Below are 13,774 nucleotides of genomic sequence, written 5' to 3'. Positions count from 1 at the left end.
AGAAAGACTTCACACCACGAGAGGGTAAACGGACAAAAGCCAGGAAAGAAGGAAGAAGGAGACAGTAAATACTAACACTGAGACCATCCTCCTCCTTCAATACTGAAGAAAAAGAAAAATGAAATATGAGAGACGAACTCACAAACAACAAGTGAGCAAGACCTAACGTGTTGAAAACGTCTTCACGAAGGTAGACTGTGGCCACCAAAAGCCACTCCTCAAGAGAGGAACTAAGAAGACAATGGGACTAACCCATAAGCGAAGGTGTAACAAGGGACAAACCCAAGAAAACACACGCAGCACGGAAGGTGCAGCACAATGTGGCAAAACAATTCCACTCCTCATGTGAGGAACACTGAAAATATGGGGCTACCCATGAATGAAGGTGTAACAGAGGAAATACTTAAGAACACAAGCAGCACAAGATAGTGCAGCACAATGTGGCAAAAATTCCACTCCTCATGTGAGGAACACTAAAAATATGGGGCTACCCATAGACGAAGGTGTTACAAAGGACAGACCTGAGAACACTTGCGGCACAAGAAGGTGCAGCACAATGTGGCAAAATTTCCACTCCTCATGAGAGGAACTGAGAAAATATGGGGTTACCCATAACCAAACAAAAGGAGGTGTAACAAGGGACAGGACCCAAGCACACACGCGGCACGAACAGGTGCAGCACGATGTGTCAAACCAACACATAGGTAAGGAGTGAAGCACAACTAGCTTACACACGACAAAGTGAGCCAAATAATGACTACACACAAATGAAAATGTGATGCACATGGCGTCTTACACACTGGACACAAAAGAGAAATTCGCACAGTGCGACTTGCACGCAAGACGTACAACAAGGTGTCCAACACAGGTAGAGAAGGTAAAAGTCCTAAACAAAGACAAGAACCCAATAACCCAGACATGAGGGTTAACATGAGGGGAAATAGGATTACAACCTAAACCCATCCCAAAAACAGGGATACAGTGATGCAAATGAGGGTGGGAACCCAAAACTATGAGGGTGAGAGAACCCTTTACCAAACTGTTGGGTAGACGTGAGTAAAAGGACTTAATTTCCAAACTTGAACAATAAATGCTACTACAGCTAAAACACTGAAAAGTGAAATGTGTTAAAAACCACTAGATGGCAGCGTTGGACAAAACAGTGAAATTAAGATTTCACACTGTACTCGTGAGAAGTGCTCTTATAAACGTTATAAAAATGTTATACCAACAACAGGAAAGAAAAGTCTTGAAGTAGCAGTTTAAAACCTGTCTGACCAGAGACCAAACTTATGCGTGTCAAAAGTTCGAGTTACATTTGTCATATCTTGTGAATCATTCGTATTAGAGCTGAATGAAAGTTCTTTTCCAAAATAATAGACTTAGCTTTACAGTCACGACATCCGTGTTAGAGCTCTTGATCCTGTCAGCCTGTATCTGGTCATCGTCGGGCGCTGCCAAAGTCAATAAAGAACAATGTAAAAAGAAAAAAAACGTGGTTGGCAAATAATCAGGCTGGCAGGCAAGGAGAAACTTCTTAAAGCACGATGACAAGGAGAAACTTCTTAAAGCACAACGATGACAACTCCATGATGGCGCCACGTTATCTGACGCCGTGCCGGATGGCTCAAGACAACTCATTGTGTCAAAATACTCAAAGGTACAGCGCTTCACAAAATGCGTCACAGAGAAGATTGTCGAGTGGAGGAAGAAATCACCAGAGATTGCGTGGGACCTTAGAACAGACTAAAGGTAAGCCCGAGCAATGTTTCTTTTAAATTTTAAAGTGGCAGTTGGACAGGACAGCAAAATGAAGGCTAAACAAGCATTGAAAAGCCAAAACATGTTCACTCTAACTCGTGAATAATGACTCTGTTCCAGACGCTGCTGTCTCTTCAAACTTGCAAAATATGCTTGAGTGAATTGGTTTATACACCTCTTGTGCGAGTGACAACCTTTGTGTGAATAATCCACTGCTAGAGAACGATCGATGTAAATTTGAGCAAACTCCACTTGAGCACACAGCCTCTTAGCTACTCAGCCCATACTCCAACTGCCAACCTTCATACCAGTCACACAAGCATTCCATCCATGTCAATCACACTCACATTCTAACCTGGAACACTCACACTGGCTGAGTAGCTAGATGCAGAGAAGTGCAGTAACATAAACACTAAACTCAGAATACTACACATGCTTTTAATTTTCTTTTCTTGTGCTTTGCATTTAAACTGTGATTTATAATACTACACATTGTTGCATAAAATGTCTTTTTAATATTACTACATTATCTCCAATAAAATATTCTCAGAAGATCTGCAGCCTCTGGCACACAATGAATACTAAATGCATCTCCTTCATATGCTCTAAGACCTTCTAACCCCAATGCAGGAAGACCTTTCTCCCCAAACCAGTGCACAGCGTAGATTTGCCATTGTAGGCGTATTCATCTCTTTGCTCATTCTTTATCTTGTCAGTATCTTTTCATTTACGTTTTCTTTTTACTTTTGCTCAATTCTCCAGTTTTAGTCCACACGTGGAAATACGCACTGTTTTCCAAGTTTCTAATGTCCCCAAAGTGCCCATCCAGACCTCAATCAGGAACACGACTGAAGCGCTTGTTCATAAAAAGCAGCTTTTATTCGCATTACAACCCAATGCATTTCAGGCTTAAATAGCCCTTCGTCAGGGGTCACTAAAAAAATCACAAATAAAACCGTAATCAGTGCATATTAATGTCAGGAAGCATTACAAATTGATGTACCGATAAATATTTCACTACCAAATTTCGTTAAATCACATGCCCTTCACTTGACTGGCAGTTATTGCGATTATCACACCATGTTTACATTCTCTAATTTATATTAAACAGGTACCCACATTATACCTCAGTTAAAGTTCCTCATTTCCTCACAACAATATTAACCCTCTAGTTTTAAACTATTTATGTTAATCTGTTGTCCCTCCTACCGAAAATTACAGACTGTGCTCTATCTCCTTACATTGTTTAAATATTATTCCGTACCTGCAACACCACGCTGCTGATCTTAAAACATCCTCGGAGTATCACAAAGTGTTTAGAGATCCCTCTCCCCTCCATCCATTAAACCGGATATCCTCTGTTACTCCGCCCCTTTCAACACGCACCTGCCTCGAGTTACGCTAAAGGCGTTCAAGCATGAAAAACGAAACTCACATTCCCATGATGCACTACAAAGTATCTGGGCTCGTCATTAAAAGTACACAATATGTTACGGTAAATGCATCCTCGTGACTTATTACGGTGTCACTACACTGCGTTAATTAATACAAATTTCATGGAAGAGACAGTTTTTTAATGTTTCATTTTTTAATGTTTAATCAGGTTCACAGTTTGTATTAATTAACGGGACAACAGATTAACATAAATAGTTTAAAACTAGAGGGTTAATATTGTTGTGAGGAAATGAGGAACTTTAACTGAGGTATAATGTGGGTACCTGTTTGATATAAATTAGAGAATGTAAACATGGTGTGATAATCGCAATAACTGCCAGTCAAGTGAAGGGCATGTGATTTAACGAAATTTGGTAGTGAAATATTTATCGGTACATCAATTTGTAATGCTTCCTGACATTAATATGCACTGATTATGGTTTTATTTGTGATTTTTTAGTGACCCCTGCTGAAGGGCTATTTAAGCCTGAAATGCATTGGGTTGTAATGCGAATAAAAGCTGCTTTTTATGAACAAGCGCTTCAGTCGTGTTCCTGATTGAGGTCTGGATGGGCACTTTGGGGACATTAGAAACTTGGAAAACAGCGCGTATTTCCACGTGTGGACTAAAACTGTAGAATTGAGCAAAAGTTAAAAAAAAACGTAAATGAAAAGATACTGACAAGATAAAGAATGAACAAAGAGATGAATACGCCTACAATGGCAAATCTTCGCTGTGCACTGGTGTGGGGAGAAAGGTCTTCCTGCATTGGGGTTGTTGTCTAAATTGTGTCATTTGGGCATGACACTAAGCCAAGTTGCACGCAATTCGGATTATAATGGATTATAAATGGATTAAACTGCGAAAAGTATGAGAATCATGGTGTGCATCCCACCCCCCCACATTTCTAAGACCTTCTAAAGCGTACTAAAATAAAATAGTAAATCATGCAATAGAAAAAACATAAGTAATGTGCAATATGGGTTTCAGTTCTGGGGACATTTAAACATCATGCAGCCTTCGGACTTGTGGTTTGTATATCTCATCAGAAACAGAGGACTGTATTACAGAGTTACCTAGTGTTGTATGAACTGTGGCAAGTGCTATGTATGAAGAAGTGTATGGGTAGTGCATGTGTGATTGCATGAGTGGAGAGGTGTGGTGCGGCGGCCAGGGCAGCTGACTTTGGAGCACAGGGTTCATGGTTCGATCCCCGGCTCCGGCGGCACTCTGGCTCAGCACCATGTGACTCTGGGCAATAGATAACTTAATTTCCTCAATAGCCTCCAGTGCCTTGAGACCCGTAAGGGTGAGTAGTGTGTGCTTCACAAATACGGATGGTAGTGCATGTGTACTACCTGAGTGATTCCATGAGTACATGGCTAATACCTGGGTGATTGTAAGAGTGCATGGGTAGTGGCTGGATGATTGCATGAGTGCAGGAGTAGTACCTGCATGATTAGAGGAGTGCATAGATAGTGCCTGAGTCAGGAGTGCATGGGTAATGTTTTGGTGTTTGCAAGAGTGCATGGGTAGTGCCTGAATGATTGGATGAGTGCAAGTGTCATACCTGGGTGATTGGAGGAGTGCATGGATAGTGCTTGGGTGATTACATGAGTGCAGGGGTAATATCTGGGTGATCGGAGGAGTGCAAGGGTACTGCCTGAGTGATTGAAGGAATGGATGGGTAATTCCCTTGGTGATTGCATGAAGGCATGGCTAGTGCCTAGGTGATTGCATGATTGCAGGAGTAATATCTGGGTGATTGGAGGAGTGCATGGGTGCTGCCAGAGTGATTGAAGGAGTTCATCAATAATGCCTGAGTGATTTTGTAGGTGCATGGGTAATGCCTGGGTGACTTTGTAAGTGCATGGGTAATATGTGGTGTTGCAAGGATTTCTGCTCATACACAGAACTGTGCACAGAGACCTAGGACATTAGTGAATTGTGGTGTACCAGAAACTCACCTCAGTACCTAGAAAACCCCAACCAGCTAACATCAGTGTCACATTGGCTCTTTGTCCTATAGCAAAGTAACCAATAATTAGACAACCTAGAACATGCGACTCAGGAATGGTGGGAAGTGAGAAACACTCTTTTGTTATACTCTCATACCAGTCCACAACAGGAGTAACAAGCATTTACAATGCAATAGGTCTCCCAGCATTAAAGTTTGAGTTATTGGCATTGTGTATGACAATGCGTTGCATCAAATTTTTAGCACACTTTGAATTGGTGAGCAGTGTGAGTGTGTGCAAGAGTATGGTGTTCTTGAAAGCAGTGTGGTAGAGAGTGCAGGAATTTGGGTGACCTGAGCAATGTGGATGATGCACCTCACACACGGGGCTGACACAGTTATTATTCACACAGCTCTGATGCACCTCAGGTACGGGCTCACAGATGTTATTATTCACACAGCTCTGATGATGCACCTCACGCACGGGGCTGACAGTTATTATTCACACAGCTCTGATGATGCACCTCAGGCACGGGCTCACAGCTGTTATTATTCACACAGCTCTGATGATGCACCTCTGGCACGGGCTTACAGCTATTATTATGCACACAGCTCTGATGATGCACCTCACGCACGGGCTCATAGCTGTTATTATTCACACAGCTCTGATGATGCACCTCACGCACGGGGCTGACGCAGTTATTATTCACACAGCTCTGATGATGCACCTTAGGCACAGGCTCACAGCTGTTATTATTCACACAGCTCTGATGATGCACCTCTGGCACGGGCTTACAGCTATTATTCACACAGCTCTGATGATGCACCTCAGCACGGGGCTCACAGCTGTTATTATTCACACAGCTCTGATGATGCACCTCATGCACCGCCTCACAGCGGTTATTATTCACACACAGTGATGACCCCGGGGGCAGCCTGCACCTTCCTACGCTACTGTCTCTGCATATCACAATAAGTCTGGTAATGGGCAAACTGTCTTGGTTGGCATGACATGAGGAAGTCTGGTAATGGGCACAATAAGTCTGGTAATGGGCAAACTGTCTTGGTTGGCATGACATGAGGAAGTCTGGTAATGGGCAAACTGTCCTGATTGGCATGACATGAGTAGGGAAATTTGAAGGAAAAAAAGGCAAAATTCATTTTCAAAACCTCTTCTTTGAACTTTGCCAAGCAAACTATTTTAAAAAGACCCATGAAGACACCCGCCTGATTTTTCCACTCTGTGCTAGCAACATATGGGGGAAAGGCTTAAACGAAGGGCCACAGCTAAAGTGCACTCATTGGATTCAAAACAGAGTTGGTAGGATCCTGGCATCTGGAACATTTACACTTCTTAAAACGGCACCAGGGACACAAACATCCAACAATATCCAGTTTGCTGTGAGAATAAGCCATCATTTTCCCTTCAAATATTAAGCAATTTAAATGTTACTGCATGCAAAATGATGGGGGAAAATACATGTACTGTATGCAGCCTATGCAGTAAAATCAGAAACATTGACCGTAGTAATTCCCACTAATTCCCCCACAGCGAGTTATCAGATGCTTTCATTACAAATCCAGATTGCACTTTAACTTCATTTTAAAACACATCAGCACTGCAATATGGTGGCTCGTGAACAGGTAGGTGTACAGTAGGCTTCCAGGAGTTGTGCTTTAAGGGGTAACGTTGGCGCCTCCTGGATCCAGCGGTCACTGGATGGTGATGCGGGCCCTACAGTCATGTCAGAGGGACTGCAGGAGCAGGTGGTTATTACATGAGGTCCGGGTAGCTGAGGTGACGAGCATGCCGCCTCTTGCACCACCGCGGCCTGCCTCGTCCTCTAAGAGGTCACCCGGGAAGCGGCCGAGCAGTCAAGAAAGACATCAGGTAAAGCAGAAGAAAATAAAGCGGTACACAAAAATATGGCAAATGGAATCTGAACCTCGGCTACATTCAGTACCCCCTAGTATTGCAGTCATTATGATATTTTCTCTACTCGAGGTGAGCAAGTGGCAGGCACACTGCGCAGGTTTTTTAACTGACCCTACTACAATAACTGACTTTGCTGACATTTGCAGAAACGTTCTTTTGTTTGCAGTGGTGCAGTGTGGACTTTCAATGAGAGGGGTGCACATCGGAGTCCTCGTTTCTTATTAACAGTACGATCAGTTTAGGAGGGCAGTAGGGCTTCAGGTTGCAGATATGTATGACTTCCCAGACTTTATTGCTTGATTTTGCTTCCGAAAAAGTATCACTCATAACCGCTGAAATGCCACTCATAATTACACATAAATTATGAAAACGTCACACATAGCAATCTGAAACCTTGGCAGCTATGAAGGTCTACGTGCTCTTTCGAGACAGTTAACCCCTTTCAACAACACCCCATCCCTCCCAGCCTCACCCCAAGCGGGCCCCCTGTGCATGTTAAAGGTGCAGGCCTTACCTTGCTGTAGAGCTCAGAGGCGGACATCGCGGCGCCTCGTGCCCCTCCTTGCAGGGTGCACCGGATGAACGGAACTGGAAGCGTCTAGGCCGTGACTCCTCGCAGGTGGGCCTGTCCTGAACCCAAATAAGGCCTCCCCCCGAGCCCGGCTCCCCGTACTTAAGCCCACCCTCCCCCGGCACCCCGCCTGGCCTCGCTTTGGCGCTGCAGGGTGTTTGAGCTGTTGCCAGGACTCGAACCCCGTAGCCCGGCTTCATAACCATCTGCTTCAACCTTGAAGGTAGTTATTACAGAACCTAGAGCCTTTACGTCAAAGTGTGTTTTGCATGCTTGTAAAATGTCCTGCCCATCCCCACTTCGCACTTATTTACACACACGCGTGTGCACTGAACCCTACGCACTGCTCCAGTCTGTACAAATTTCGGTGGAAACGTTTGGTTTGTTTCCTGTCTCAGTATCTCCATATCTCGGTGCAGGTTCGCGCGGCGTCCTCGCGCCGCCTTTAAAATGCTGTAGGGAGCCGTAGCACAGGCACCTGGGGGTCCTGTCGGCAGTGGGCCCCCTCTCGTTGCTGTACGTGGCTGCCTTTGGGTCACATGGTATTACTGACGCATGCAACCGTCAGGGAGGACACCCACGTGTGAGGAGGAGCGGCCGGGGATCGAACCGCCCACGGAGAGAAGCCGCGCCCACGGAGAGAAGCCCATGCCCTAGAGAGAGCCCCGCGGTGGCAGCTGAAGACCGGAGTAGCGGTAAGTGGCGGCGGGGGGGGGGCGGGGCGGGGGCGCTTGATGCACGTGTGTGTGTGTGTGTGTGTGTGTGTGTGTATGCGACAGCAGGGGTGAGTTCTCTTTATGTGGGGGTGCATGCGTGCATGGGCGCTCGTGTGTGTGTGTGTGTGTCTCTGCGTATGCGCATGCGCATGCATGTAGGGTGTTGGAGCTTCCCAGGAGACGGCAGCTGAGCGTGTTCGCGCGCGCGTGGCCTACGCCGATCGCCTTTGCGCGCGGCCGGTGCTGTCTCCTGGGAAGCATAGTCAGCAACAAAAGATCTCCTGGCGGACACAGCGCTGACGCGCTGTTAAACGCCAGGAGACCTAAAAAAGAGACACAGTAAGGTTAAAATATTTATTTTAACAACATGATCTCATGTGCAGTATTTTAGTCAACATAAGCAGACATATGATTAAGAATAATATGGTCAGCCTGGTTACAATTCCATAAAATACAAAAGGAGGAATCATATTACACTGATAGTGCAAACAGGTTATATAGCACCTAGTCTTAACACCCTTCCTATATAGAAACTATGTATTATAAACTAAAGAAGGTCTCTTGGGCTTGTTTTGGGGTACCCCATTACCTTTCCGCTCAGTAAGTGTAAATTACATCTGGATCAGCAAGGCTCTCTGCATCCCTGGAATCTTCCAAGTGTGTGAAATTATGGCAAGTGTGCTATGATAAAGGCGCCAGAATATGGCTTGGCTCGCAGCTACCAAAATGTTGTGCCTAGAATGTGTTACACGGATATGCCGATAAACAGGCTCACATTTTATGATAACCTTGACGGCTCAGCACTCACTGTGCAGACTAGGAGCACGATGTATGCCTAGAGATGTCGAAAAACAAACCTTTTTCTCATGTGTAGACTTTCGTGAAGGCTAAAATGGTTTTTAAACTTCTAACAAGCCATGCTAACATAACATGCAAGCAAAAGGAGGCCCTAAACCATACTACACCCTCCCTTGTTCAGGGAGCGCACAATAACGGGGGCAAGCTTCATAGAACGCAGAGTTCAAGTTCAAATGAGACAGAACCAAGTTCAGGAATTTTGCCAAACTTGAGAATTGTGAATAAAAATCTGAATTAAAAGTAACCAAGTCCGTGAAACCAATCACGGGTGGCCATGGTGTGAAAAAAGACCTCAAAAATTAAGAAAAACATTAAGGCATTAAAAAGAAAAAATATTCACGAGTTCAGTAGGTGTTTATGAAGCAGAAAAAAAAATTGTATTTCAATCCAACAGCGTATAAGCACCATACGTTGCAACCGTCTCCAATAGTAAGCCGTTGTTATCATCCATACATACATGTTCCTCAATTGCCGGAGCCTCTAGTACCGTCAGAGGACAACTCTGGCTTATTTCAAGATAAATGCGCGCCAGAAAGTCATTGGCCGCATCCAATTGTTCCGATTGCCTAGAACCCCATGAGCCGCTGCGCAGGCCATAATCCCGGCACTAGAACAATCTAGTTCATGAGCAACTAAGGGACTCATTAGTAGAATAAATTTCAGGTCAGGAGACACCGTGTTGAAGAGACACAAATCCAGGGCCCATTCAAATTCACAATCCCAGCAATGGAAAACAGGCTGCACACAAGTGAAGAATGAGAACCAGAAAGATAAACCATACGTCACACTCAGAGTCGTCAGAGGCAGCGATCCATAGTATTCTAGCATCCGGTTATGAAGGAGGAGGGGTCAGGACAGATCGTCGTGGGGAACACACTGTGAATCCATCTTGCAGTAAACAAGTTAACAGCATTATCACCGCGCCTAAAGCAAGGAGCAATGGGAAACCACCAAATACACTCGAACAAATCAAATGAAAAAATGCAGGGATCACACCAAATATAGTCTGAAATTAGGTCACAAGGCCAGAACATACTACTTTAAAAAAGTGTGCCAGGCCAGTGGTCGACAAGGCATTTAAGATTGTGTGAATCAAACCACCGAAATGCAGGGGCAGGTCTGTGTTTAATAAGGCATTTACCTCAGTACAAGTATTTGCAACGTGAAGGACGAATGTCTCACGTGCAGTGGTAAGGGGGACTTCCTTCTGGGGCAAAAGAGCTCTTATTCGACTCATCTTGTTTAACTCTGCTTTCAAGGTCGGAATAGAAGGCCAGATGGAAACATCGAGCCTTCCATGTGGAGGAGGAAACAAGACATTCTTACAACAAACTACACGCTTGGAAACCATAACGATATAAGGAATACCAGCATGCATACCACAACAATCTTCATTATTTTATAACAAATAACTACCGTGTTGCAAGCAATGTGAATGTCGGTGTAATGGCCGGGACTGGAGTGCCTTTTAAAACACAGGCAAGGTTCGGTGCAAGGACATTACAAGAACCGTGCAATTGCAGATTTCTGCATACTAATGAGTGATCTGGTGTGGTGTTGCAATCTACGCCATTCAAATAAACTTTCTTTCCTTCCCTCAAACACCTGTATGAGAATGGGAGATTCCAAACTTCATGAAGATAAGCAACACCTAAAGGTTCAAATCTTCCTATTGCATGGTGTTTCATGCATGACTCAAATTTGAAAAGGGGAAAAGGTAGAGTTATTAACCCATGCATGAGCAAAACTGCCGAATTGGACTTCCACTGAAAAAGGTAAATGTTCTAATTTTTCAATATGCAACAGTGAAACGTGGCATCCTTCATTGACATAAATTGCTGTTTAACAGTCATATTGAAAGGCAAAAATAACAAACTCGTGTTCATGTAATCCCATAGCACTCTGCCATTTTCCAACGTTTGTAGAGTCCATGCAAACTGCATAACAGAACGCAATTGATTTTGCCCATGATACAGTACGGCAGCATCTTCTTGCACAATATCAAGCACAGATGATACTATATTATCTAATGTGTAAATTCAAGAAGAAAGGGTGTTAATGCTATTATCTACAACGGCAAGCACTTTTTCTAAATTGGCCTGATCAATAGCTCTAAGTATAGAAGCAGCTTCAATTTGGGACAGTTTCCAAACCTCATTGTAAGCAGCATATATCCATCTTTTCGATCTGCCTGCTGCAGGACCTTTAACAAAATCATTTAAGTCGACAGTGTCAGTGAGTTTGGATAAATGTAGCTTAACAGACACTAAGGATGAATGTCTGAGCCATCTCTGGCACAATTTGCCTACACAATAGGTGGTGACTGAATGTTGAGTCTGAAATCGGGGATCAACTCTAACCTTTGAATAGCCAGGGGTCAGACTCAGAAAACGGTGCTGACAGAAATCTGCACTTTTTTGCCATAGCAACCAGCCTTCGGGATTAATGCTGGAAACATTAAAAGTGGATTTTCGTACCAGGGCTTGTTAGTCATTAAGGGAAGTACTGGTATAATTATTCCAATGGGGAAATTCACCTAAATCAGGAAATGAAGGAGCATTTAATTGTTTAGAAGTAGCCAATCCAAAGCAGGTGGTTTGTAAAATAGTGGCATTCAGAAACAACATATGGTTTGGGATGAGACATGCACGATGCAAAGTCTCAGTGCCTTGCACTTGCCAACTTTTAGAACCCCAAACAGATTTAAGATCTATAGTATCTTTCCACAGGTCATAGCCCCCAACAACCAACTGGTCAAGAAAGAACTTCGAATACAGTAATTTAATGTGGGTAAGTCTAACCTTGGAGGAGGACTTCAAAATGGATATGCTGGCCGTCTTCCAATCAGCTCAGACTAGGGGTGCACCATAATCTTGGGAAGAGGCTAACATCGTTATATTTAGGAAGAAAGAAAAGCCATCCGATCTTCCGGGGTTCTATTTCCTGATCTCCCTTGTTAATTGTGACGGGAAAATCTACGCCAAAATTCTGGATAACCGATTGGCTAAAGTCATCTCTTCTCTGGTCTCCCCAAAACAACACGGTTTTATTCTGGGCAAGGGGACAGTGAATCATATCAGCAGGGTAGTGACCTTATTTGATATCGCTCAGGTGGAGTCCAGGGACGTAGGATTGATTTTACTTGACGCCGAAAAGGCGTTCGATCATGTTGCTTGGGACTTCCTCTGGGGATCCTCGAGCAGATGGGGTTTGGTCAGGGGTATATTCAGACTCTGTGGGGGGGGGGGTTATTGATCTCTCATGGCCAGGATCTGCTCAATGAGGCTTGTATCTGAGCCTATACAGATATCTAGTGGCACACGGCAAAGGTGTCCCTGATCCCCGCTGTTGTTCGCCTTGTACATCAACTCTTTTTTAAACATGTTGGAGAGGAGTCCCCAGATTAAATCTTTTCTTGTTCGGAAGGATCATTTTTGTGTCCTCGCATTTGCTGACGATGTAGCGATTGTAACGTCTGATCGTGTTGCGGCTTTACCTGAAATGGAATGCTTGGCACATGAGTTTGGATTTGTTTCAGGCTATAAGTTGAATACGTCTAAAGATCAGATCCTCTTTATGAATCAGATTATAGCTAATGACTCTAGAGTGATTAGAGAGGTTGCATACCTGGGAATTAAGATCCGGGTGTGTTTGAAAGAGTTGGTCGAGGTCAACAGGAGGGCCATTATTGATAATTTTAAGCAATCACTGGAGAGGTGGGAGTGTCTAAACCTCTTCGTGGTAGGTAGATCTAATGTCCTTAAAATGAAAATACTGCCTAAGGTTTTGTATTTTTTTAGATCAGTTCCTTTGCAAGTATCTCTTGGACAATCACAATACTTAAAAGTACTTTGTGCCAAATTTTTGTGGGCTTCGGGTAAACCATGTAGAGCTTTGCGCTTCATGACTCTTCCTAGTGATAGGGGTGGGTGGTCGGTCTCTGACTTTTCACTCTATTATTATTCATGTGTCTTATCAAATATACGGATATTACTGACTGGAGAAGAAGTGAGTAATTTGGCCGAGGCCCCCTCAATATACCAGATGGTTCTAGGGACCGAGGTAAAAAATTATTTGTTTAAAAGATAGATGGTAGCTATTATGAAAAAAACTTGCTTCAAAATACTGGTTGCAGTTTTTAATAAGTGGAACGCAATGCGAAAAAATCTGCAGATCGAGTGACTAACTTTTTATACACCTACTACCACCACTGGGATACTTCCTTTGATTTTCTGGAATTGCGTGGTTGCTAGCTGGAGACTCAAAGGTATCACGCACATTGGGGATTCTTATGAGGCAGGGGGGCTGTACTCTTCTTTCTCAAGCCTGGCGGACAAATATCATCCTCCTAAGAACCAATTTTTTCAATTTTTACAAATTCATGATTTCCTGGGTAAACAGCGCACTTTGATGATACCGTACAAGATAGTAGAAGCCGTAAAGCCCCACGAAAAAATAGGGGCTCTTTATAAAATACTGTCAGCCTCTAGGACAGATGATATGGATAAGTAAAACCTTAAATGGGCGAATTGTTTGGGAG

At 43.8% G+C, this 13,774-nt stretch overlaps 1 protein-coding gene and 1 pseudogene across 1 annotated transcript in view; one reads left to right on the top strand and one right to left on the bottom strand.

Annotated features, from left to right (window-relative positions):
• The window catches only part of LOC144798009 (ATP-binding cassette sub-family C member 12-like), a 2,245,771-nt gene that overhangs the window by 2,058,339 nt on the left and 173,658 nt on the right, over window positions 1-13,774 (top strand). The gene's annotated exons all lie outside the window — the stretch shown is intronic.
• Window positions 8,113-8,241, bottom strand: LOC144801125 (small Cajal body-specific RNA 14; annotated as a pseudogene).

This window comes from Lissotriton helveticus, chromosome 12 (assembly GCF_964261635.1).
Source record: "Lissotriton helveticus chromosome 12, aLisHel1.1, whole genome shotgun sequence".
In the NCBI taxonomy this organism is placed as follows: domain Eukaryota; kingdom Metazoa; phylum Chordata; class Amphibia; order Caudata; family Salamandridae; genus Lissotriton; species Lissotriton helveticus.
The sequence above is the reverse complement of the archived record's forward strand: the minus strand, read 5'-3'. Positions and strand labels throughout refer to the sequence as shown.